General features: G+C 34.7%; 1 pseudogene; it reads right to left on the reverse strand.

Moving 5' to 3' along the window:
• Positions 1-14,951: 14,951 nt before the first annotated feature.
• Positions 14,952-27,338, reverse strand: part of LOC120115244 — a 59,767-nt pseudogene continuing 47,380 nt past the window's right edge.

Consider the following 27,338-nt stretch of genomic DNA (forward strand, 5'->3'; position numbering starts at 1 on the left):
AGCGCCTTGACTCGATCCACTTCGTAGGGTCCACATGTTTTCGAAAGTAATGGAGAAATCCCTATTTCAGTCCCTCGTATTTTCTACACGTGTATTTTGCCCCCTAAATCGAATTTGCACACCGAATTTCCTTTTAAAGTCACCCTCGATTTTGTTTTCCTTTCAATTTAATCATTTTATTATTCTTTTTATTCTTTTTTATTTTATTTTATTTCTTATTATATATATTTTATTTATTTATTTTTATTTTTATTATTACTATTATTATTATTATTATTATTCATATTATTATTTCCTTTTTATTCTACTTATTTATATATATATTTTTCTTTTTTTCTTTTATTTTGTTTTCCTAATATTTATTTATATATGTATATATATTTATTTGTTTTTACATAATATTTCTATGCATATATATCTTTATTATTTTTTCTTATTACGGGTTTTTTTTACTTATTTTATTAAATACCATATCTTATTATTATATATATATTTTTATTTTTTATTTTATTTTATTTTTCTTTGTTTTTGTTTTATTTTTTTCATTTTGTTTTATTTTTATTTATGATACCAATTTATTTATTTTTATTTTTACTTATTTTATTTTTCTCTTCTTTGTTCTATTTATTATTTTCATATGTGCGCACTTTCTGTCCTAATTCGATTCCATACTTCACTACAAATCTAACATTTCTACCCTTTTAAGGGTACACTTCTCAAACCGATCGGAGGTAAGTAATCAGGATCAATTGTTACCTTCTAATTTAAATTCTCAATTTTCTTAATTAAAGACAACTAGAAATTACGTAGTACCGAAAGGGCAGTTCAAAGGTGCTAACCATTTCTTGACTGTAACAGACTCCCGAATCTGACATATCTTTGGTAAGATGCAGATCATGTGAGAAATAAAGATATCCGATCAACCTATTTGTTTTTAAAATAAATGATTGGTGGTGACTCTAATTCGTTTTATTCAAGTCGAAGCCCAATTTCGAGCCAACCTGAAAGACGATCGCGACAACTTGGTGACTCTGCTGGGGATAGGTAAGTGAGTCAGGCTAAGGTAATTTCCAGTTGTCTTTTTAATGAAAATGATAAGTTTAAATTTTAAGGTAACTTTTTGATCCTTATTACTTACATTTGATTATGTTTTTCAAATAAATAGTTGTACTGACGGTTTCTTTCAATGATTTCAGCATTTTAAGCTTTTTTCCATCTAAGGCACTATACCCGAGCTCTGAACCCTTTTAAGTGGGGGCGAAAGCGACACCTTCGTGAGAATTTATTCTCCGCACAGGCCTAGCAAGTAATCTTCAGGATTCATATACCTTATATCTTCGTGTGAATTTATTCACCGTGCGGGCATAAAGGAATGTATCCTCTCGAGTTTAACTTAGTCCACATGAGCTTGTAATGGACTTAGGACTAAGGGTCTGGAAAGCCCAAGGGGGCACCAGTAAGGAGAACTCGAATACCCTTTTTAGAACCTAAACTGAGAGACTACAGGGAATTAGAGCCCACCCTAAAACCTCATTTCAAACCCTAGGTTGCTTTGAGATTGTTTCCTACTCTGTTTTCTGTTCAAAGCATGTGAACTAGAAATTTATGTGGTCAGGACTGGTTCAAATTAACATGTGGGATAGAAATCATGTCCGGGTAAGAATGATAAACATGTGGGGTAGATATCATGTCGGGTAGGACTTTTTATTTTCATTATTGATTTGATTTACCTCACTAACTCCTTTCATTTTTGTTTTCTTTCATTTTATTTTCATCATTTACATCATTCAAAAGAGGTGTTGATCCACAAAAAAATATGTTCGTTATACGTAAATAATTTGTATTAATGGACAAAGGGGTTATAATACAAGAGATGAAAAGCTAATAAGTCCAACTATGGTTAGAAAAGACTTAGAGTGGACCGGGATTTACACTGAGCACAAGTCGACCTTTCGCGGTTACTAACCTGAAAAGTTTCTTCAAAGACAACAAGAACAAGATGGCCAAAACGATAGCTGAAATTAGATGTCATTGTTGACGAGTTTCAAATAATTCCCATCAATGGAGTGCTCCAATGACGCTTTCGTTGGGAGTAGGCTCATCACAGAGTGAAAGTCAGAGATGCAGTCATTCGAGATTTTTTTTAGAGCGAACAGGTCATCACTTGTAAGGTTTAGCCAGAGAAGCCAGAACGGTTCGACAAGGTATTCAACCAGTGACAGAAAAAAGGCGGAAGACGAATCAACCTGTCAAAAGCTGTTCGGGGAATATACCTTCAAAATGTTTTTTTGTCTCTTAGGAAATAACGCTTTTGTTCCTAATAAGAATTATTTATAATAACAGACACATTTTTGGATCAATGCCTCAAACATCTAATACATCATGCATTTAGATAGATTTTGCATTTTGTTATTTTCATTTATTTACATCCACATTAACTAACAAGAGATGTCTCATAAAAAAGAAGCATTAAAGACAAATTAAAGTTACTTGAAGCGTGTTTGTAAGAAGATCTAAAGCGATGAATGAGATACTAGTGCGTGTTGATAAGATTGAGAAAATTCAAGAGCAACTCGTAAAACCCAATAGGAGATGATCGATCAAGCAAGAAAATTTCAATATGAATCCAGAGAACAGATGACCAAGTTAATGGACATGGTAAATGTTGTGATCCATGGAGAGAAGCAGCTAGTGGATCCCATTTTAGATGGGACTATGAATGTTGGTGCCGAAACTTAAATGGCAGCGGCCAAGGACATGTTAAGGAGCCGAATATTTCAGGCCACCTCAAAAACCAAAGGTGGTGTAGAAGGTTCCACTGGGCCAACAATAAAGGAATATCTAATGAGGGATAAATTTTCCCATGTGAGAGATAAGCTTTATTCAAAGAAGAGGGTCTAAAAGAGGACCAAATGTTGACCAAGAAAGCTAAGAATGATCAATCTCTCATGATTAGAGGTTCTAACCCTTTACAATCATCAAGTCAGGACACTCACATTCTATCTATAAAGTCATTGCCAAGTAATCTCTCATCATGGGGACTAGATGAGAAGAAAAAGAAAGTGCAGGGCTTTCAGTTCCCTCTCTTCTATTTTTCACTTGAAAAACTACATTAAAAAATTCTCACAGCCGGATTGGTTACACCGGGATATGTTCAGCCACAGTGGCCCCTAAATAAGAAGTGGACCTATGAGGAGATTCCTTGGATAAACCAGGATGAAACCCCAGTTTGTTCCGTTAAGGTTCCTAGCAACCCTGAGGATCCTTTAGAACAAGTAATTCAGGGGTGTAAGGTAGAAGAGAAAGGAATAAAGGTCCAAAACTTGGAAGTCGTCGATTTAACAGAGAATGCCTATAAAGAACATAAGAGGCAAAAGGTTGAAAAAGGAAATTTAAGCAGAAGGGTCTTCATGAATGTAATCAAGACTCATTAGTGGGTTTGAGAACGGATGGGGCAAATGTAGCCAAGAAGACACCTCAAACTGCTTTAATAGAGGATTCCTGCGAAAAACATAAGGCGCAAGAGGATCGGAAAGGAAATCCAAGCAAAAGGGCTTCCATGAATATAGTCTGAGATTAGCCCGTAGGTTTAAGAATCAGTGGGACAGACGCAGTTTTGAAGATACCTCAAACGCCTATATCAGATTTCCTGAAGGCAAGAGGGGTTCTGGGCAGCTTAGAATGTGTGACAAATATTACGCCAATCACAGCTACAATATGCATTCGGGATCCAACCAAAACTATCACCATCGAGGAAAATCGTTTTGGATCTAAATTTGGGCCCAATTTCCACCCGAAAAAGGAAAAACTGATAAACCACAAGGAAGTAGGATCTTCCCAAGAAAGTGCTCGAGAGGAAGCAGAAGTTTGTGCGTTTGAGGGTAAATCAAAAGGAGCCCCGACAAGTGAAACAATTGAGAAATGGGGAGCAAGTGCAGATGAATGCCTAAATCCAACTAGTAGGGCATCCTGATGAGGCCTTATTACATTTTGCGGCATCGTGTTTGAATTTGTTTTTGAACTTTCTCATATTTGGAACTTATTTTTTGAACTTTCTTTTTATAAGGATATTTACATGAATTTATGTTGAATGTTGAACCAAATTTACAACTTGAAATTCTTTGAATATCAACTAAATCAAAAACTCTGTAAATGATCAGAGTTATAGATCTTTGACATTGTGACATGATTAAAAAATAATGACCTTTGATTTTACCCCAGAAGGAACACTCGAACTCCATACCTCTTCTCTTTTAAGAATCGATATAGACTTTTCCTTTCATAAGGGAATGAACAAGAGGCTTGGTATTAGGTATGCATAGGAGAAGACAACATGGGGCATCTCTTTTGTATGACATTACTATACTTTTGTTGAAGACGTTCAGTGATGATCATGATAATTATGGATGGAATAGTCGAGTAGGTGAATCTAGTTTAGGTCAGTTGCTTGGAAATTGAACTCTAAAGATGAGATTCCTTGACTTTTAACAACACCTAGACTATAGCAGGTTCTTTTTGACAAACTTAAGAAATTAGATCCGTATACCCAGATTATAATGTTTTATATATACAATAACGCTTAAGCTATCCCTCTAGAGCAATTGGTTAAACACCCTGGCTTTATGGATAAGCTTAAGCTAACTTGATAAATATAATTATAATATCTATACAATAAAGCTTGAACCGTCCCTCTAGAGCAATTGGTTAAACACCCCGACTTTATGGATAAAATTCAGCTAGCCTGATAAAGGTGATTATAATATCGAGCAGTTCCTCTAGAGCAATTGGTTAAACGCCCCAGCTTTGTGGATTCACCTAGCCAGACAATGGAAAATTAAATTTATCTAAATAAGGAGTTTCGGTAAAGATGGACTAAGGGAGTTAAGGAATACCTGTTATAGTCAATTTCACACGAGCACTCAGGAATTTCATTTTTAGATTGATATTGCAGCACTACCTTTGTTAAAGGAGCCTACAAAGATTGAACAAATGGAAGATTTCAGAGAACCGAAATAGAAAGTCTAGTAATTGATTATGTTTGTTGCATCATTTTGTCCACATCCGGTTAAAATACCAAGCCAAGAAATAGGGGCATGTTGCAATGTCTAAAAGAACAGACGGAAAATGACATTTTGGTGGCTAAAACCTTAGAAAATAGAAAGCCAACCTAAAACCAACTCATCAATTTTTGACATTTGTCAAAGAGCTAAAACTCTTAAAGCGGTAAAGAGCTATTGATTATTTTGATATTCTTTAAACTCATGTTTATAATTTGATTCTATTGCGATAGATTAAGAGGCAATGTTTTACAGAATTCTTACATTTGTTTCTTCCCTCCTAAAATAAGAGAAAGGAAAAAACATTTTCAAACAGGACAGTCTCAAATGTGAAAAGTCATAGAAACTGTTGAGGCTCATTTTGCCTCTAATGAAGAAAGAACGAACAATGCCAAATTTTGAGCATTTCACATTCTTGAAAACAATCAGTCCGAGAGACTAGATAGAACTTGTGTCATTATCAAAAACCTGAGAAGAAAATGAGACATGATCGATTCTAAGGGCAAGACCAGCAGATAAAGCACGAGACTCCACCCAGGAGATAAAACAAGAGTTAATTCATGTTGCATGCATCTTAGACATACTTAAGAGCATCACATTCATTATTTTTGCAAACATAATTTTTTGCAACTTTTAAAGTCAATTTCAATTCACAGTGAAGGATATTGGACTCAACAAATAAGTTTCAGTTTCATTCAGAGTCAATTTCAACTTCACAGCGAAGGATATTAGAGATAACAAACAACTTTCCAATTTCATTCAAAGTCAATTTCAACTTCACAGCGAAAGATATTGGACTCAACAAACAATTTTCTAGTTTCATTCAGAGTCAATTTCAACTTCATAGCCAAGGATATTGGACTCAACAAACAACTTTCCAGTTTCATTCAGAGTCAATTTCAACTTCACAGCGAAGGATATTGGACTCAAGTTTCCAGTTTCATTCAGAGTCAATTTCAACTTCACAACGAAAGATATTGGACTCGAAACAATACAACTTACACAAGATTAGATTTCAACTTCACGACGAAGGATATCCAACTCAAAACCAATTTGGTGAAATAAGATTGGATTTCAACTTAACAACGAAGGATATCTAATTCAAAGCTTAACCTCACAACTAAGGAGCCATACATGATTTCAACTTCAGACGAAGGATATTGTGCCCACAAACAACATCCATTTCTAGATTGGATTTCAACTTCACAAGGAAATATATCCAATTCAAAGCATAACTTCACAAAGAAAGAGCCACCCACGATTTCAATTCCACGACGAAGGATATCGAGCCCAACGGATCGACTTAAAGTCATCTGCAACAATAGGGATTCATTCCCTAGCCCAATGTAGCATAACTCAAGGCAAGAAGGTTATTTGTCATCAAAGACCTTCGAGTTCGATTACACTCAGCTCAAAGGCACATCCAATTTACACCATAACTCAAGGCGAGAAGGGTTATCTGTCAACCAAGACCTTCGAGTTCGATTATACTCAGCTCAAAGGCACATCAAATTTATAATATAGCTCAAGGCGAGAAGGGTTATTTGTCAATAAAAGGCCTTCGAGTTCGATTACATTCAGCTCAAAGGCATATCAAATTTACAACATAGCTCAAGGCGAGAAGGGTTATCTGTCGACAAAAACTGACGAGTTCGATTCCATTTAGCTCGCTGATACACCAACCGCAGGGTAGCAACAAGGAACTACTTTCCAGTCAAATTTTTCACACTGAGGTCTTTAAGTCAAGAAGAAGACCAAGTCAAGAATGGCAACAAGGAGCCATTTTCTGATTTTTCCTACAATTTCAACTTCACAACGAAGGATATCGTACCCTAAAGATTGACCCAACTTCACGACGAAGGAGTACAACAACACCGAAGTCTTCAGGTCAAGTTTCAGGCTTCATGACGAATTATCTTGGGCTAGAAGACAATCCAGGAGACTTGCCAAAGCTTTGAGTTCGATTTCAGCCCCACGACGAGGGAGTAATTTCGTGTTTCAATCCAAATGGGTTATGACAAATTAATCATGGCATCGAATTTCAACTCTACAACAGAGGATATTCGATGTGGACGAAATTTGTGTCTTATAATGTTTGCTTTATTTTTGTTACATGATAATGAGGAAATAGGGGCAGCTGTAGACACACGATTTCGTCCACTATACAATATATACATATTGCATATTCATACTATATAATATTATGTGTATATTGTATATACACATATATTATATTATTATTATTTTACTAATACAAACAATTTCTTTGTTTTGTACATCCTAATAAACCCATTACAAGCAGCCCACAGTGGATCCAAGTTACAAGCTCAGAACCCAAGACCCGACAGGCAGTCCAAGACCCAAATCGATCCATAGAGCTCGACCCGACCCGGAAGACTAGGGTTTCCAGAACCCTAGCAAGCCACTCTCATCTGCGTAATATCTCTCTCACGCAGGCCGAACTAAGTGACCGAGTTTTTCGATCAGTTTCCTCGGCAGCAACCCATGAACTAACAAGCAACAAAAAGGAGTATTTTAGTTCGATTAGGACTCAAAAAATAGTGTCTAAAAATAGGGAATGTTTTACCTATAAATACCTATGTAAATCGAACTCAAGAAGACACAGATATTACTCACGAAATACATACGAAACTTAGGAAGAAAATACGAAAGTATTTGAAGCATTTTGTACAAATTTAAAGAGAAATACAAGGTAAAAGTCTTACCTTTTTCGTATTTACACTTGCATAAGAGTCATTGTTATATTCTCTTTGTTTTTTGACCCTAAAAACCCAGAAAGATGGTTTTTGCCGATGAATGGGGAGGGTCTTTCGAGATCTATTTTTTAGATCTAGGCCTCCCGAGGTATGTTTTTAAAAAACCAAGCTTGGATTTTGAAAGAAGAGGAGAAGATCTTTTGAAAAAGCAAAAAAAAGGTTTGTCAATCAACGGCGGCCGGCGAGGCGGTGAGCCACCTATTTGTGGAAACTGCGGTGGCCTTTCTTCAAGAGTGAAGAACAAACGAGAGAAAATTTTGATTAAGGGCAGGGCTTTGTGTTTAAACATGAGAAAAATGAAATTTTAAGTCCAAAGTTCACTTTTATACGTGACCTGTGGGCTCTTGATGATCCGTGCCTTGACCCGATCCACTTCGTAGGGTCCACGTGTTTTCGAAAGTAATAGGGAAATCCCCATTTCAATCCCCCGTATTTTTTACTTGTGTATTTTACCCCCTAAATCGAATTTGCACACCAAATTTCCTTTTAAAGTTACCCCCGATTTTGTTTTCCTTTCAATTTAATCATTTTATTATTCTTTTTTATTTTATTTCTTATTATATATATATTATTTATTTCTTTTTATTTATTATTATTATTATTATTATTATTATATTCTGATTATTATTTTCTTTTTATTCTATTTATTTGTATATATATTTTTCTATTTTTTTATTTTGTTTCCCTAATGTTTATTTATATATGTATATATTTATGTTTTTACATAATATTTCTATGTATATATATCTTTATTTTTTTTTCTTATTACTGTTTTTTACTTATTTTATTATATTTCTTATTTTTATTTTTTTCTTTTCTTTTATTTTGTTTTGTTTTTCTTTGTTTTTATTTTTATTCTTGTTTTTATTTTATTTTGTTTTATTTTTTATTTTTTTATTTTTTTATTTTCATTTTTTCATTTTTTGTTTTATTTTTATTTATGTTACCATTTTATTATTTTTATTTTTACTTATTTTATTTTTTCTCTCTTCTTTGTTATGTTTATTATTTTCATATGTGCGCACTTTGTGTCCTAATTTGATTCTATACTTCACTACAAATCTAACATTTCTATCCTTTTAAGGGTACACTTCTCAAACCGATCAGAGGTAAGTAATCAGAATCAGTTGTTACCTTCTAATTTAAATTTTCAATTTTCTTAATTAAAGGCAACTGGAAATTACGTAATACCGAAAGGGCAGTTCAAGGGTGCTAACCCTTCCTTAACTGTAACTGACTCCCGAATCTGACATATCTTTGGTAAGATGTAGATCAGGTAAGAAATAAAGGTATCTGATTAACCTATTTGTTTTTAAAATAAATTGTCGATGGCGACTCTAATCCGTTTTATTCAAGTCGAAGCCCAATTCTAGGCCCACTCGAAAGACGGTCACGACATATTCAATATGTGCTTAATTTTTTAAATAATTAATTTTTAATTTTTACTTAAACATTTTATCTTTTTATTAATTTTAGGTAAGTACAAATGCACTATATGTTTAAAGATAAATTTTTTATCACTATGATCATTTAGTTCGTATTATCTAAAAATTATATTAAAAGAGAAAATATCATTATAATAAGGCTTAATACACTTTTTGGTGTCTAAACTATATCTCAAATTGATTTTGGTGCCTAAAAATATTTTTCGTTAAAAATAAGTATCTAACGTTTTATCCATTAAAATATTAGGTGTATACCGTTATATATATATATATATATTATTTTTAGTAATAAAAATTGAAAAGAAAAAAGTAAACCCTCGCCTCGTCCCTCTCCCTCCAATCCCCCACATTTGGCGACAACCAATAGTCACCACCTACTAAGTTTTGTTCGGAGTATGGCACATAACACAATGGTAACTTCCATATAACTTACGACTAGTTGTAGACGTCAAAATCGACAAAAAAAAATGAACAAAAACTTAGAAAACTTGTGACACTTCAAGACGATTTTCACGACGATCGACACAATTTCACGGTGGGTGGGAGACTGAGTTTTGGTCGTGGTAATGAGACTGTAACACCCTCAACCATAAAGTATTAAAGAAATTGCCAAAATGAGATGGGTTGCAATGATAATATGAATGTAATCAATGCAATAACCATAACCATATTCTTACACATAGACTTATCAAATTTCACATTCATGAGTTCACATTATTAAGTTCATTAGCCCATGATACCATACTGAGAACCTAAGGTATGTGAGTATTGTGAGGTTGTGCACTATGCTGTCACCACAGCTCGTATAATTGCACCGAAGTGCCACGTAGAATTGCACCGGAGTGCCGCGTAGAATTGCACCGTAGTGCCATATAATAATGTCCATAAGGACCACATATCATTCCTTAAGAATCATATACATATACTAGGGATCAAGTATATGTCTCACAAGACTTCACACGTGTTCCAAAGAATATATATATATATCCCGAAGGACCGCGTAGACCCTCTACCCTTGGCATGCCAACTATACATATAGTTCTCATCTACATAACATGGGCTTTCACAATTCACATAATTTGTATCACGTAGACATAGTATTTTCATACCTTTATCACATAGACATATCATTTCCTGAATATTCATGTCACATAATGCATATGGTATAAACTCATATCATGTTTCATAATATGGAATGTAATCATGTATCAAAATATTGAATCTAGACTTATCATAAGTCTAGAACTGATTATAATACTATATTCATGCTATGCATATGCACTCACCTAGATTTCTTTGTCTTTCCCTCAATCGATCCTACTTGTCGATTATTCCAGAACTCGATTAGGCTCAATATCTACATAAGCATAATTTTCAAAATGATTATCAGATGACTAAGTCTTGAAATTAACCTCTAATAGCCTAAAGAATTTAAGGAATTGATAGTTTTTTTAATGGGGGAATCGATTCCCCCCTGTGGGGGTATCGTTTCCCCTCTAGCATTATGGAAATTCATATTCGTTTGATGGGGAATCGATTCCTCTTGAATGGGTACCGATTCCCCTATCCCAGAAATCCCATTTTGAGCTCGAAAATCACATTATTTCAGCTCAAACCTTCCTATTTTACTCCCTTTAATATTCCTAACTTTAATACACATACTTAAACTCATTTCTACTCCATAATCACTTCTTTAAACTCCAAATCTAGTCAATCCTATGTAATTGCAAAAATTATACTAGTTTTGCAACATGTTCAAAGTCCTATTCTAACACTTCCTATCCCTTAATTAACTTGAGGACAAGTCAAATCTAACTTCTAATTCTTATTATGAACTCTAATCCAAGATTTCACTTTTCTACTTCCTTTATTTAATTCTTCATATACTTCTCATCTTGAGGTTTTAAAACAAATTAAACTTCCTTTAAGCTTAACTATTGCCTAATGGTCATAAATCAACCATAAATTCATCAAGAAATTCACTAACAAGAGATCTTACCTTTAGCTTGGGTCTCACGTATGAAGAAGAAGAGAACTCTGGAAGCTTGTTTTGATTTCCTATACTTCCACGTGGTTAATATAATACTAACCCCAAATAATTATCTTGCTATAAAAAGACCATTTTGTCCTTCTAATCCTTCTTCTTTATAATTCAATCCTACACAAAATAACTCAAATAAGTCATTGAACTTTTCCATCATTCTACTTAAATCACCAAATTCTGAAACTGTACAATTTAATCACTAACCCGGTTTGGAGGATGTTACAAATCTCCCTCTTAAGAAAATTCATCCTCGAATTTTCAATAAGAAAAGAGATGGGGATACTGATTCCTCATATCCTCCTTACGCTCCCATGTTGCTTTATCTACTTTGTGATTCTTCCATAAAACTTTAAGCAATGGGATAGTCTTGTTCCTCAATTGCTTAACCTCATGAGCTAAAATTTGAATCGGTTCTTCCTCATAAGTCAAATCCGGTTGTACCTTGATCTCTTCTGGGGTTACGATATGGGAGGGATCAGATCGATATCTCCGAAGCATTAAGACATGGAATACATTGTGAATCTTTTCCATTTCTTATGGTAAAGTCAATTGGTATGCTACTGGTCCCACTCTTTTTACAATCTCATATGGTCCAATAAACCGAGGACTTAACTTTCCTTTTCGACCAAACCTCAACACATTCTTCCATGGAGATACCTTTAAAAACACTTTATCCCCAACTTCAAATTCAATCTTCCTTCTTTTAAGGTCAGAATATGACTTTTGCCGATCAAATGCCACTTTTAAGTTATGCTGAATTTCCTGAACTTTCTCTTCCACATCTTGAATCAAATCTGGACCAAGAACACTTCGATCTTTGAGCTCATACCAGTTTAATGGCGTAAAATATTTCCTCCCATATAACACATCATAAGGTGCCATCTTGATACTAGACTGGTAACTATTGTTATAAGTGAACTCTGCCAGTAATAAATATTTTTCCCATGATCCTTTAAACTCAATGACATATGCTCGCAACATATCTTCGAATTTTTGAATAATTCTTTTTGATTGTCCGTCTATTTGGGGATGAAAGGCAGTACTAAAGTTTAAGCGAGTCCCTAACGCTCCATGCAAGGATTTCCAGAATCTTGAAGTGAATCGAGGGTCTCGATCAGAAACTATAGAAACAAACACCCCATACAGTCTAATAATTTCTCTAATATACAGTTCCGCATATTTTTCCATAGAGAAATCTGTTCTAACAGGAAGAAAATGTGCTGACTTGGTCAATCGATCAACAATTACCCAAATTGAGTCTCTTTTGTTTGGAGTCAGGGGTAACCCCGAAATAAAATCCATCATTACATTTTCCCACTTCCATCGTGGAATGAAAAGTGGTTGTAATAATCCAGACAGAACTTGATGTTCGGCTTTGACTTGCTGACATGTTAAGCACTTGGACACAAATTCAGTAATGCTTCGCTTCATCCCTGGCCACCAATATCGATCTTTTAAATCCATATACATCTTGGTTCCACCTGGGTGCATCGTCAATGGACTGCAATGAGCCTCTGCCAATAAATCTTTCTTCAACTCTTCATCGTCTGGTATCACAATTCTTTCTTTATAATACAATTCCCATCAAACTTCACCTCAAAATCCTTAATCTATTTATTCTTTACTTGCTCTATTCTTTTCAAACATATTTCATCTTGGCTTTGCAATTCTCCTATTCGATCCAACTATGCTGGTTTAAGTTTTAACTCTGCACATAGATCACCGTCTCCAGTTAAAGATAATCTTGCATCCATAGCTCGTAAGGCTGCAAATGTTTTCCTGCTCAAGGCATTTGCTACCACGTTAGCCTTTCTGGGATGATAGTCAATTTTCACATCATAATCTTTTAAGAACTATACCCATCTACGTTGCCTCAAATTCAGCTCTTTTTGAGTCATCAGATACTTCAGGCTCTTATGATCCGTATATAAGTAACAACGCTCCCCATAAAGATAATGACGCCAAATCTTGAGAGCGAATACTACAACAGCCATTTCTAAATCGTGAGTGGGGTAATTCTTTTCATGTGGTTTCAACTGTCTCAATGCATACGCTACCACCTTCCCTTCTTGCATTAATACACAACCCAAACCATTATGAGATGCGTCACTGAATACTACAAAATTCTTGCCAGATTCTGGTTGAACCAAAACATGAGCTTCTGTCAAAATTTTCTTTAAAGCTATCTTGACATTCAGGAGTCCAAACAAACGGTACGTTCTTTCTCATCAACTTCGTTAAGGGCAGCACTATCATCGAAAAATTCTTAACGAATCTTCGATAATAACCGACAAGCCCAAGGAAACTCTGAACTTCAGATATATTCTTTGTAACTTCCCATCCCATTATAGCTTTTATCTTTTGAGTGTCCACCCGAATCCCATTAACAGAGATCACACGCCCTAAGAAAATTACTTCCCCTAGCCAAAATTCACATTTGAACAGTTTCGCATAAAGCTTCTTATCTCTAAGAATTTGCAAAACCATTTGTAAGTGTGCGCTATGCTCTTCCATGGACTTCGAGTAAACCAGTATGCATCAATAAAGACAACAACAAACTGGTCCAAATAAGGCTGAAAAATCCTGTTCATGAGATCCATGAAAGCAGCAGGTGCATTCGTTACTCTGAATGGCATTACGATGAATTCATAATGACCATATCTCGTTCCGAAAGTCGTCTTTGGAATGTCCTTCTCCTGAATCTTTACTTGGTGATAACCCGAACGTAGATCAATCTTCGAAAATACTGAAGCTCCTTTTAACTGATCAAACAAATCATCAATGCGCTGGAGGGGATACTTATTTTTTATTGTCACCTTATTAAGCTGTCGATAATCAATGCAGAGACGCATTGACCCATCTTTCTTCTTAACAAATAACACCAGAGCTCCCCAAGATGACACACTTGGTCGAATAAATTCCTTCTCTAACAGCTCTTGCTATTGATTCTTTAACTCTTGCAATTCTTTCGGAGCCATCTGATAAGGTGTCATTGCAATTGGAGCGATTCCCGACATTACTTCAATTTGAAATTCTACCTCTCTATCTGGAGGTAATCCTGGCAACTCAGCAGGGAAAACATCAGAGAATTCCCGAACTATTGGAATCTCATTTAATCCTTTCTCTTTAGTTCTGGCATATATCACATTAGCAAGAAAACCTTGACATCCTTGCAACAGTAGCTTCTTGGCAGACATCACTGATATTACATTTGCAAAATGATTAAGCCTTTCACTAATCACATTTATTTTTGTTCCTCCTGGACTCTTCAAGGTTACCTTTTTCAATCTACAATTAACATCTCCATAGTAATGGAACAACCAATCCATTCCTAAAATTACTTCAAACTCGTCAAAGGGTAATTCCATCAGATTAACAGGGAATTCAATTCCCTGAATCTTTATGGGACACCCCTTATAGACTTTGTTCACCCGAGCACTATGACCTAAAGGATTAGTTACTATAATCTCATTACTCGTAGCATCTAAGGGAATCCTCAATTCATTTACTAACTTACTTGTAATATAAGAATAATTAGAACCCGGATCAATCAATACCAATACTAATTTATCATACAGCTGAAAAGTACCTGCTATAATATCAGGATCATCCCGATCTTCACTTGTCTTCAAACTGTATACTCGAGCGGTTGAGTGAACTTCATATTGCACAGAGGATTCAGACTGGTTCCTTCCTCTGCCTCTTCCTCGTCCTCTCTACGAAACAGAGCCAACTCTCTCAGATGTTGCAGGCTCACTAACCATTAATGGACAATCCCGGATAAAATATATGGCATCTCCGCATCAAAAACAGGTTCCAGAAGCCATCCGACATAACCCATAATGATTCTTCCCACAATGCTGACACTGCCTCACTTGACTCTGAGTGGATCTCCCAGCACCAGATCCCACTGATTGTGTCTGTCTAGGTTTTACCTGACTTGTGCAACTGATTCTAATCTAGCTTGTGTTCGAAATCCCGAATCTCTTCCTCTTTTTGATGATGCTGAGCTGGAAGAAACACATGTCCTCTTTGATGTTTGAACTCTTGAATCCCTGAATCTCTCATTCTGAGCTCTCTCTAGAGCTTTTACACGATTGATCACCTCCTGGAACGAGGACAAATTCAATACTATCAGCATCTCTTTCAATCTAGGGCGTAAGCTCTCTACAAACCATTCACAAGCATCTTTTTCAGTAGGCACAAGCTCGGCTACGAACCGACTCAGCTTGTTGAACTCACACTCATACTTATATACAGAGCGGTTCATCTGTTTCAAATTCAAAAACTCCTGCTTCATCTGCCGAATGAACTGATCTCTAATGTACTTGTTTTTAAATTCATCTAAGAACAAAGACCAAGTCAACTGGTCATTGGACATTCTCATGGTGATGTTTGTCTACCATATCCTTGCCTGACCCCTCAGCAACGAGATAGTTCCATCTAACTTCTCCACTTCAGAACAGTGGAGACCATCCAACATGATTTTCAAATCATTTAACCAAAGATCCGCCACAACCGGACCTTCCTCGGCTTCTCCCTTAAATTTAGGAGCTCCTAAACCTCTCAACTCTTTTGCTACATTCATTCTTTGAGTTGGTGGAACAGGAGGTTGAAGACGCGTCAGAATGGCATCTAACGTCCTGAAGAAAGTATCTTGGTCTTGTACAGGCACTCCCTGAGATGCCTATCATTCACCTTGCCTGGCCAGGGAAGGTGAATTACTGATTTCAGCAACCCTATCCTCTCCCGCTTCACTTCGGGAGGTACTATGTCCGGGCATCTAATAAGAATAAACACACCGTTCTATTAGCAAAACAACATACTCATACTATACCAGATCAGAAGTTCTCACTATACGTTGGCATGTATTCCATTTAAAGACTTATAGACTCTGGTTTATGCCTAAAATCGGATAAACCATAGCTCTGATACCATTAAATGTAACACTCCCAACCCGTACCCAACCTGGATACGAGTCTGAGATGTCACATTACCTTTTTAAAACATTATTCTTAACAAAATAACAAAACATTTGAATTATATTAAGAAAATACAACAATCTACACACACACACACACACACACACACACACATATATATATATATATATAGGTTTATACAAGGTTCACAAAATACTCAGAGCATACACAACTTAACCTTCTATTACATGCCGACACTGATTTACATAACAAAATGACATACTATTAAGTTGCTTCTGATCTGATAGTTGCAGTAGTAATGTTGTCCAGCTGCTTAACCTCGATCGTCTACTTTATCGAATCCTACGTGTGCAAAACTCACACGCTAAATCATCGACTTAGTGAGGTAACATAATAATAACCATAAAGTATAAAGAAATTGCCAAAATGAGATGGGTTGCAATGATAATATGAATGTAATCAATGCAATAACCATAACCATATTCTTACACATAGACTTATCAAATTTCACATTCATAAGTTCACATTATTAAGTTCATTAGCCCATGATACCATACTGAGAACCTAAGGTATGTGAGTATTGTGATGTTGTGCATTATATTGTCACCACAGCTCGTATAATTTTACTGAAGTGGAGTGCCGCGTAGAATTGCACCGTAGTGCCATATAATAATGTCCATAAGGACCACATATCATTCCTTAAGAATCATATACATATACTAGGGATCAAGTATGTGTCTCACAAGACTTCACACATGTTCCAAAGAATATATATATATCCCGAAGGACCGCGTAGACCCTCTACCCTTGGCATGCCAACTATACCTATAGTTCTCATCTACATAACATGGACTTTCACAATTCACATAATTTGTATCACGTAGACATAGTATTTTCATACCTTTATCACATAGACATATCATTTCCTGCATATTCATGTCACATAATGCATATGGTATAAACTCATATCATGTTTCATAATATGGAATGTAATCATGTATCAAAATATTGAATCTAGACTTATCACAAGTTTATAACTGATTATAATACTATATTCATGCTATGCATATGCACTCACCTAGATTTCTTTGTCTTTCCCTCGATCGATCCTACTTGTCGATTATTCAAAAACTCAATTTGGCTCAATATCTACATGAGCATAATTTTCAAGATGATTATCAGATGACTAAGTCTTGAAATTAACCTCTAATAGCCTAAAGAATTTAAGGAATTGATAGTTTTTTTAATGGGGGAATCGGTTCCCCCCTGTGGGGGTATCGATTCCCCTCTAGCATTTTGGAATTCATATTTGTTTGATGGGGAATCGATTCCTCTTGAATGGGTACCGATTCCCCTAGCCCAGAAATCCCATTTTGAGCTTGAAAATCACCTTATTTCAGCTCAAACCTTCCTATTTTACTCCCTTTAATATTCCTAACTTTAATACACATACTTAAACTCATTTCTACTCCATAATCACTTCTTTAAACTCCAAATCTAGTCAATCCTATGTAATTACAAAAATTATACTAGTTTTGCAACATGTTCAAAGTCCTATTCTAACACTTCCTATCCCTTAATTAACTTGATGACAAGTCAAATCTCACTTCCAATTCTTATTATGAACTCTAATCCAAGATTTCACTTTTCTACTTCCTTTCTTTAATTCTTCATATACTTCTCATCTTGAGGTTTTAAAACAAATTAAACTTCTTTTAAGCTTAACTATTGCCTAATGGTCATAAATCAACCATAAATTCATCAAGAAATTCACTAACAAGAGATCTTACCTTTAGCTTGGGTCTCACGTATGAAGAAGAAGAAAGAAGAAGAGAACTCTGGAAGCTTGTTTTGATTTCCTATACTTCCACGTGGTTAATATAATACTAACCCCAAATAATTATCTTGCTATGAAAAAACCATTTTGTCCTTATAATCCTCCTTCTTTATAATTCAATCCTACACAAAATAACTCAAATAAGTCATTGAACTTTTCCATCATTCTACTTAAATCACCAAATTCTGAAACTATACAATTTAATCACTAACCCGGTATGGAGGATGTTACAGAGACGGTTCTGATAGTGTCAAAGGTGACAAGAACGGATCGACGGTGGTTGATCGTCGATGAAATTTGGGGTTTTTCATTTTTTTTAAATTACAATATTAAATCTTTTTAATTTTTTTTTAATTTATGAGTGTGACATGTGTCAGATAACGACAAGATTTAATGGTCGTTACGGTCCAAACACTTAAAAGTGTAATGTTGAAAACATTGAGCATTTATTTTTAACAAAAAGATTTTAGACACTAAAAGTTAATTTAATGTATAGTTTACCTAAGAATGTATCAATCCTTATAATTACATTAAGATTAGAATCAACTAACACTTAATTTCATAGAATAAGGCGCTAAATTCGCTAATTAAGGTTAAGTTAACTATAATAATATTAAATTTTTGCTAAGTTCATTAATTAAGGTTAGCGATAACTTTACCTCACTGACCTCTTTTTCTTATTTTTCGTAACTCTTTATTTTCCTTATTTGATTTGTACGCTGTGTCGTTGCTGTGGCATCATCGTCGGACCATCGGTGGTCCTACTATCGGTACTGCTTGGGGAATCGACAGTTCGTCTGATTGCTACTATTATTGGGAAGTCGATCGTTTGGCTACTCCTTATTGGATTCGTCATGTGATTCACTGCTAGACTGGAATACTCCTGTTGAAAGTTTTTTTTTTAGATATTAATCTTGTTGAAATTTATCCGAGTCAATACTTAGGCCTGCTCAACTGTTCCGATTGTTGGAATTATGATTGCTGAAATAGGGTTACGGGTAGTCACGTAAATGAAACGAGACAAATCATCAGTTTCTTGAAATTGATTCAGTCAAAGTTCGGTCAATACTTGAATCGAATGGACTCGACTCGAGTTCAAACTTGACTCGAAATTCTTTATGAATCGAAATGAACTATTCGATACTTGACTCGAAAGCTCGCGAGCAACTCAAAAGAATAATATATTAAATATTTATAAAAATTAAATATTAACAATTATAAATTTTTTAAAATATATTAAAATATTCCATAATATACTAAAATGATTAAAAAAGACGAAGTATGGCTATCTCGATTCAAAATTTAACATGTTATTTGCATTACCTTATACAACACATGAAAAATGATTAAGACATGTCTAAAGTAGAACATTAAAGTGCTTATGTCATCTTAGAAATACATTTAATAGTGTACACTCAAACACGTGTATACGTGCATCTTAGATAATAAAAATCAATACTATTCACCATGTCAACTCAAACAACCTTTGATCAGAAACATCAAACTACTATCAAGTGGGTGTATACCTAGACACATCCAAGTTTAGCTGTTGTACTCTTACATTACATCTCAGATAATAAAAACTCATTTGATCAAGCTTGTATTTGATCAAACACGTGCTTAATCAATTATCTTATTTTCTCAATTTTCTAGTTCATTACGCTACAAACATCAGTCCAGACATCACCATTTGAACTTCTTTATATTTTTCTTTCAAATTTTTCATTTTTAACCTCTAACGATAGTTGTACTACCATGTATCATCCTACAATGCATCATCATGCAACACACAATAATAGTACCATGTATTACAAAGACACCATGTACAATCACTGAACAACAAGTAAGTATCATGGTGTAGTTCGGGTCAATTTAGCATCACGGAACTCACACCCTTATTTGCTTACTAGAGGTACCTTGGGTAAGATCTGGGTCACGTAGCATCAACATCTCCCAAGTACCCTAGGCGAGGTTTGTGTCACATAACATCGGTACCTCACAAACTCTTAGGCTAGGTATAGGTCACATAGCATCAACACCTTGTCAGACTAGTCTACTCCTCTAGAGTACTTGAAACATGTCTTGGCCACATAGCATCAGTACAACGTTTAACTAGCATCTGAAGTGCCCTCACACTTATTTGGATATATCCAGATATATTGTATACATAAGACGATCGTCATATTACTAAAGTAACTCAGGTGTCCTTGATATTTCCCGAGCATCACACAAAGGCTAGTCTTATAGAATCTTAACTCATAAGGTTCTTATTATTATGACACATATATCATTATCATTACATTATTATCTCATCTTTATTACCAAGCTCTTTTAAAGAGTAAATGTCTTAACACACACATCAACCAATGCCACACAAGGGTAATCAAAGTAGTTTGACTACTTGCTATCGAACTTATCAAAGTCAGACAAGGTCATCCCCCTCACTCAATGTTATCTCACTCGTTCTCTCATCTAGAGCATTATACAAGGGCTTATTGGTATTTTAGTGTTTCATGTCCTTAAGGTAGTTAATACTCATATCTATGTATTTGGTATATTATTACTAAACCAACACCCGGCTCAGGTTGGCTAATTGATATCAACTCTTTAGTCGCTCTCATATACCTCCCATTGGTCTACCCTTGAATCAGTAGAGTAACTAGCTGATCTTTAATTATAGGTGTTCACGTAGTACTTGCCTTCAACTATCACTCTAGTAATATCGTTCATCGTCTCACTCGCTGGCACATTTTTCGGAACGATAATTTATTCACCATTACTCAATAAATGTTCGATTGAAGAAACTCAAAAATATTATGCTTGGTATGGTTACTTCGGTTGTAACCTGCTCTTATGAGTGTTTCTAGGCCCCTCTGACCATTTACGTCCTTCACGGACTAAGTTATACTATTTTGGATATTCTTGACTCTTACGGGCCTTAACGAGGTAAAAAATAATCATCAAATGTAAGTAGTATTGATACTCTACTTGCAATATTGATACCCTAGGGTCAAATATCTATACCCCTATGAGTATCAGTACCAAAAATAGTTTCTATTACTGAAAATTTAGCCCAGTATCGATACAATATACCCTAAGTATCGATACTATAGGGGAAATATCAATACTCTCCCCAACAGTATCGATATTCCCAGCTAGAAATGCCCAAAATTCATCCTAGTTCATCCAATATCGATAATGTTCATCTAGTATCGATACTTGAACCCAGAAATGTCTTACTTAAGCTAAAAAAAATACCCAAAAACCACTCTAAATGTCTTAGTTTGGTTCATAATCATGTGCTAAAGCTTTAGGAAGTTACTTAGGGTCTCAAAGTGGCATAAAATGTATGCTTTACATCTAAAATATCATTTAATAATGAAATCAAGCATAAACCCTAAAAGGCTCAAATACCTAACTCTTACTTATGGTCTTAAGGGTCTCTCCATGAATAAACGTATACTAGGTCTCTAACCTCAGTATCATCCTACAATGCATTATCATGCAACACACAATGAAAGTACCATGTATCATAAAGACACCCAGTACAATTAAAAATAATAAGTAAGCATCATGGTGTAGTTCAAGGTTACTTTAGCGTCACGGAACTCACATCTCTATTTGTTTACTAGAGTTACCTTGGGTAAGATCCGGTTCATGTAGCATTAGCATCTATCAAGTACCCTAGGTGAGGTATGAGTTACATAGCATCAACACCTTGCCATACTAGTACTCCTCTAGAGTACTTGGAATGTGTCTGGGTTACATAGCATCAATATAATGTTCAACTAGCATCTAAAGTGCCCTTTCAGTTATTTGGATATATTCACATATTTCATATACACAAGACGATTGTTATACTACTAAAGTAACTCGAGTGTCCTTACTGTTTCCCGAGCGTCACACAAAGGTTAGTCTTATGGAATCTTACCTTATAAGGTTCTTATGATTATGACAAAAATATCATTATCATTACATTATTATCTTATATTTATGACTAAACTCTTCTAAAGAGAAAACGTCTCAACACGTACATGTCAACTAATGCCACACAAAGGGTAATCAAAGTAGTTCAACTACTCGCTATAACTTATCGAATTTAGATGAGGTCATTCCCCTTAAACGATGCTATATCACTCGCTCTATCATCTTAAACATTATGCAAAGGCTTATTAGTATTTTAGTGTTTCGTACCTTTAAGGCAGTTAATACTCATATTTACATACTTAGTATATTATTGCTAGCCCAACACCTGACTCAAGTTGGCTAATTGATATCGACTCTCTAGTCACTCTCACATACCTCCCACCGGCCTACCCTTGAACTGATAGAGTAACTAGCTCATATTTGATTATAAGTGTTCACGTAGTACTTGCATTCCACTATTACTCTAGTCACATTATTCATCGTCTCACTCGCTACTCATATTTTAGAATGATATTTCATTCACAATTACTCAATACGTGTTTGATTGAAGAAACTCATAAATATTACACTTGATATAATTACTTTAGTTGTAACCCACTCCTACGAGTGTTTCTAGGCCTCATTGGCCATTTACGTCCTTCACGGCTAAGTTCTACTATTTTGGACCATCCTTGACTCTTACGGGCCTTAACAAGGTCAAAAATAATCATCGAAGGTGGGTAGTATCTATTCTCTACTTGTAGTATCGATACCCTAGGGTCAAGTATCGATACCCCTATGAGTATCGATACCAAAAATGGATTTTATTGGTGAAAATTTGGCCCAATATCGATCCTGTATACCTTGAGTATCGATACTGTAGGGCCAATATCGATACTCCCAACTAGAAATGCCCAAAATTCATCTCATCTAATCCAATATTGATATTCGAAACCAGAAATGTCTTATTTAAGCTCGAGAAACATAAAAAAATCACTCTAAAGGTATTAGTTTGATTCCTCATCATGTACTAACGCTATATGATAGAGAAGTGAAAGTGGATGATGAACGTTGCTCTTCATTGAAGAATCAAACATAGAAAGTTCTAAACTCGACCAAAGAACGAGAGAAAGAGAGGGAGATATGGGCGATGTCAATTAGGGTTTTGGATAGATTAGGGTTTACTGGAATTGATACAAAGACAAACAAGATGAAGGAATTAAGAGAATAAATAAAAATAAAGATAGTGAATAGATAGGATAAGATAACTTAGCCAAATTAGGTTTTTTGAAAAAATGATCATGACACAGTTTAGAACAAGAAGATATGCTTTAGAAAGGTAATAATATAAGGAATAAGAATATGAAAACGAAATTGAAAAAATGAAATGATAAAGAGAAAACTGAAATTGAAAATTTCCCCTTGATATGTATGTGTAGGCATGAAGCATATGAATACGGTGAAGATGGCGTGAATTTGATGATAATGATGATGATATGATGGAAAAAGATGGATATGTTCTATCGAACCCTCTTAGTTATAATGAAAAGGCAAACTCGATAATACGACTTTAACCAACCCTCATAATCGCAATAAAAAGGCAAACTAGAGCGTGAAAATCTCTCTCAAGAACTTGATAAGAACTCAAAGAAAAAGAAGCTTCGAAGGCACAAGGAAATCAACTCTTGCAAAAACATACTCACGTTGTATTATTATTTAATGGAAAAAGATGTGTTTATAATGGTGGAAGGAGCCTCCTTTATATAAGTGAAGAGGAATCCTTGTTGTAACATAACTATGTAATTAAATAATAAATAAAATATGTCCTAATAGCAATAAACTAAAGATAATGATTTTAACTCTATCTTAATTCCTAATAAAATAATAAATCTAATCCTAAAAGATAATGCATCATCCTATAGTAAATTATATTACAAATAATCAATAAAATTATTGAAAATTCATAATATTTACAAAAACTTGTATTAATCCTGTATTGGATTTTCTTCATGCACTATCTTCACTAAAATGGACATATCTTGAGTTTCTGATATTAGATTGATTCAATTCAAAAACTGTTAGAAAACTAAGAGACAGTCGGTCATAACTCTAGGAGACGTGATAACAAAATAACATTAGGATCCCATTCAAAAAGTAGTTGCAAGTATGTTGTACTATCGTTCTTCTTTTCCAAGGATTGATCATGTAGATCAATTGGAAGCGTTAGTCCATCTTACTTTGATGTGAGCCTTGTGATGCATGTATCATCCTTTATTTTCAAAAGGATTTGTGTTTGAATCTGAAACATCAAAATGAGAAGGGTTAGAACCTTTTAATGATTTATTCAAATTATACTTACTGAATATATATATGCTTTGAATCTTCAAGACTTTGTTCTTCTAATAGGTTCAAGTAGAAATATTAGTCCAAAGAAGCATGTATTGTCATTATGAACTCTGGTGCATGTATCACTGAAGGAAGTTACTTAGGGTCTTAAAGTGGCATAAAAATGCATGCTTTACATCTGAAACATCATTTAATCATGAAATCAAGCATAAACCATAAAATACTCAAATACCCAAATCTTAGCAAATTATCATGGCCCTTAACACTCCAAAGGATTAGACACACAATAACTTGGTTAGAAAATCTCGAAATGAAGCTCCTTTAGCTAGTTACCACACTCTTCCAAGACTTGAATGAAAAAACCCCATCTTTTTCTTACAACAAAGAGCCCAATGCTTTAACTAATGAAAACAAAGTTGATGGAGGGATTAAGGACGAAATTGAAGCTTAGAAGAAGTATAAAAGGGCTTAGAAGACTCACCTTTAACTATGTCACAAGAAGAGGAAGAATGAAGAAATAAAGAGAATAATATGAAAGAGAATCTAAAACCCTTATCTTTTCACAAATGGGAAAATTACAAATTTAGTCATTCACATTTTGCCTTATATTTAAAAATCTCTTTTTTATATAATTTCTTGGACTCAATTCCAATTAAGCCCAGTCTTGGCCCAACGGCTTCAATTATGAGCTTCACGAGGTCGACATGTAACACCATAATCCAGTCCGACCCGAAAATCATTGGATCATGATGTCACAAGGGACCACTTGAGTGGCTAACCCAAAATTTTTCTTTTTAAAATATACTGGTTGCTAAGAATTTTATAAAATCCATCTATTGTAAATAAAATAAAACATAATAATATCGTTTAAAAATATTGGGGAACTCCCAAAATATCAAATAATACAATACATAGTTTAAATCAAAAGAGTTACTACTGAATATATAAGGGTTCATAAATAGTGCATGCTATCTAAGAATGACTCAAAATGTACTCTGAATACTCTAGTTGATATGAACTGCTACATTGGAATATCTGGCGACGATAACACCCCACAAACGACCTCATAAGAACTTGTGCAAGAAAACATATTATGAACACTGAACTTACAAGATTAGTGCCTTATTAATAACTGTACTATACTACATACATTACTAAATGTGTTAACTAGTGGAACATGTATAAAGACATTAGATGTATTGATCTATTATGATATAGCTGACATCATGGTGCACCTGAGGGTTCTACATCTTAGAGCTCACGCACCCCTTTAGTTTGCCTGAATACCCTCAGGTATTCTGGGGTGAGGTATGGAACTACACTGAAAATGTACTCCCGACTAACTTACTCTATCGAGTATTGGGGCATCTACGCCCTGCTGGTGGTTAAATACCTTTGCACTGACTGGGATATCTAACTAATTGTCTTATTTTGCTAAAGTAACTCAAGTGTTCTAACTATATCTTGAGCATCAAACAATGCTAGTTTTATGTCATCCTAGTTGTTATTGTTTCTAGTTGTTATGAGTTAATTATTGTTCTCACTTGTAGTTTTATTTTATAGTATTTTGGCATTTAGGGATTCCTTAATTCTACCCCTTTGAACCTTTAGGATTCTCTCTAAAAAATTATATGTGGGTACCGATACTAAGCCCCTCAGTATCAGTGCTAACCTCTGGGTATCGATACTACTAGAAAATTTTAGGCTGAGAAATAACAGTTGGTATCGATACCTTGGTTAGAGTATCAATACTCATGGTCTATGGTATTGATACTTGCCTGAGTATCGATATCGATTTTGGCTTAGATATTTTAAAAAACATCTGAATATCAATACCTCTATTGAGGGAATATGTACTAGTATCAATACTGCCTAGGTATCGGTATCAAATTTGGCTTTGATGTTCTTAAAAAAACCTAGGTATCGATAATTCTATAGGGAGTGTCGATACCCTACCTATGGTATCAATAACCTTTGAAAGAGTATCAATACTACCTTCACGAAATTTCCTTATTTTACTCTAGCTAAAGAACATTATCGATACTATTCTTCCCGTACCAATACTCATGCCAGAAATACCCTGTTTTGAGCATGAAAAATGACAACTTCCTACCCCAAACAAGCTACTGAGGACCCCAATTGTTATTAAAGTATTATGTATGAATATATGGGTCATAAAGAGTCTATAAACATGCTAAAAAAATGATCTCTGAATTCTACCCTAAAAATACTTCATAACTCATGCAACCTACCAAACAATTTAATGACCTACATGTGGTAGAATTGAGTTATAAGTGAGTTACCTTGATAATTTAGATTGCTGAAAGTGTCCAAGGCTCAAACCAAGGTAAGCTTTTTATTTCCTCTTCTCTTGGAGCTTTCTCCAACTTCTCTCATTAAGCAAGAAATCAAAGCAAGGGTTACTAACGTTGTTGGGAAGGCTAAAGGAGGATTAAAATGTTTCTATATGTCTAAATCTTTCTAAAACGGTCTATAATCACTTAGGTTTCTAAAACCCCCACTAAACTCATTTTTGGCCACCATGGTTAAATGAGAAGATTGAAGGCTTGAATTAAAGCTTAGGAGGTGGAGGTTATGATTCTTACCTTACAATATTGGAATGGGGACGATCGAATAGAAAATTAACACCTTGTTCTTTTAAGTGGAAAAAGGAATGAGTTAAAGAAGATGAGAAAAAGATAAAGTTTGTGGAGAAAAAGAGAAGGGAATGTTTCAGACGTGATATCACCAATCTTAATTGGTTTTCAGCCTTTTGAAAATATAAATGTATAATTACTCCTTTGGTCACTTTCGTTTCATCATCATTTTAAAAATATATTTTTTATCACAAGTTGGGCCAAACCGAACCCAAAGCTAACTTGGTCCAAGCTTCTCCATAAAACTAATGGATTTATTTAAGCCTACTCAAGTTAATATGAAACTATTAACTCAGGATTCAGGGTATTACAAATCTATCATCCAA

This window comes from Hibiscus syriacus, unplaced genomic scaffold (genome assembly GCF_006381635.1).
Source record: "Hibiscus syriacus cultivar Baekdansim isolate YM2019G1 unplaced genomic scaffold, ASM638163v2 tig00110260_pilon, whole genome shotgun sequence".
Classification (NCBI taxonomy): domain Eukaryota; kingdom Viridiplantae; phylum Streptophyta; class Magnoliopsida; order Malvales; family Malvaceae; genus Hibiscus; species Hibiscus syriacus.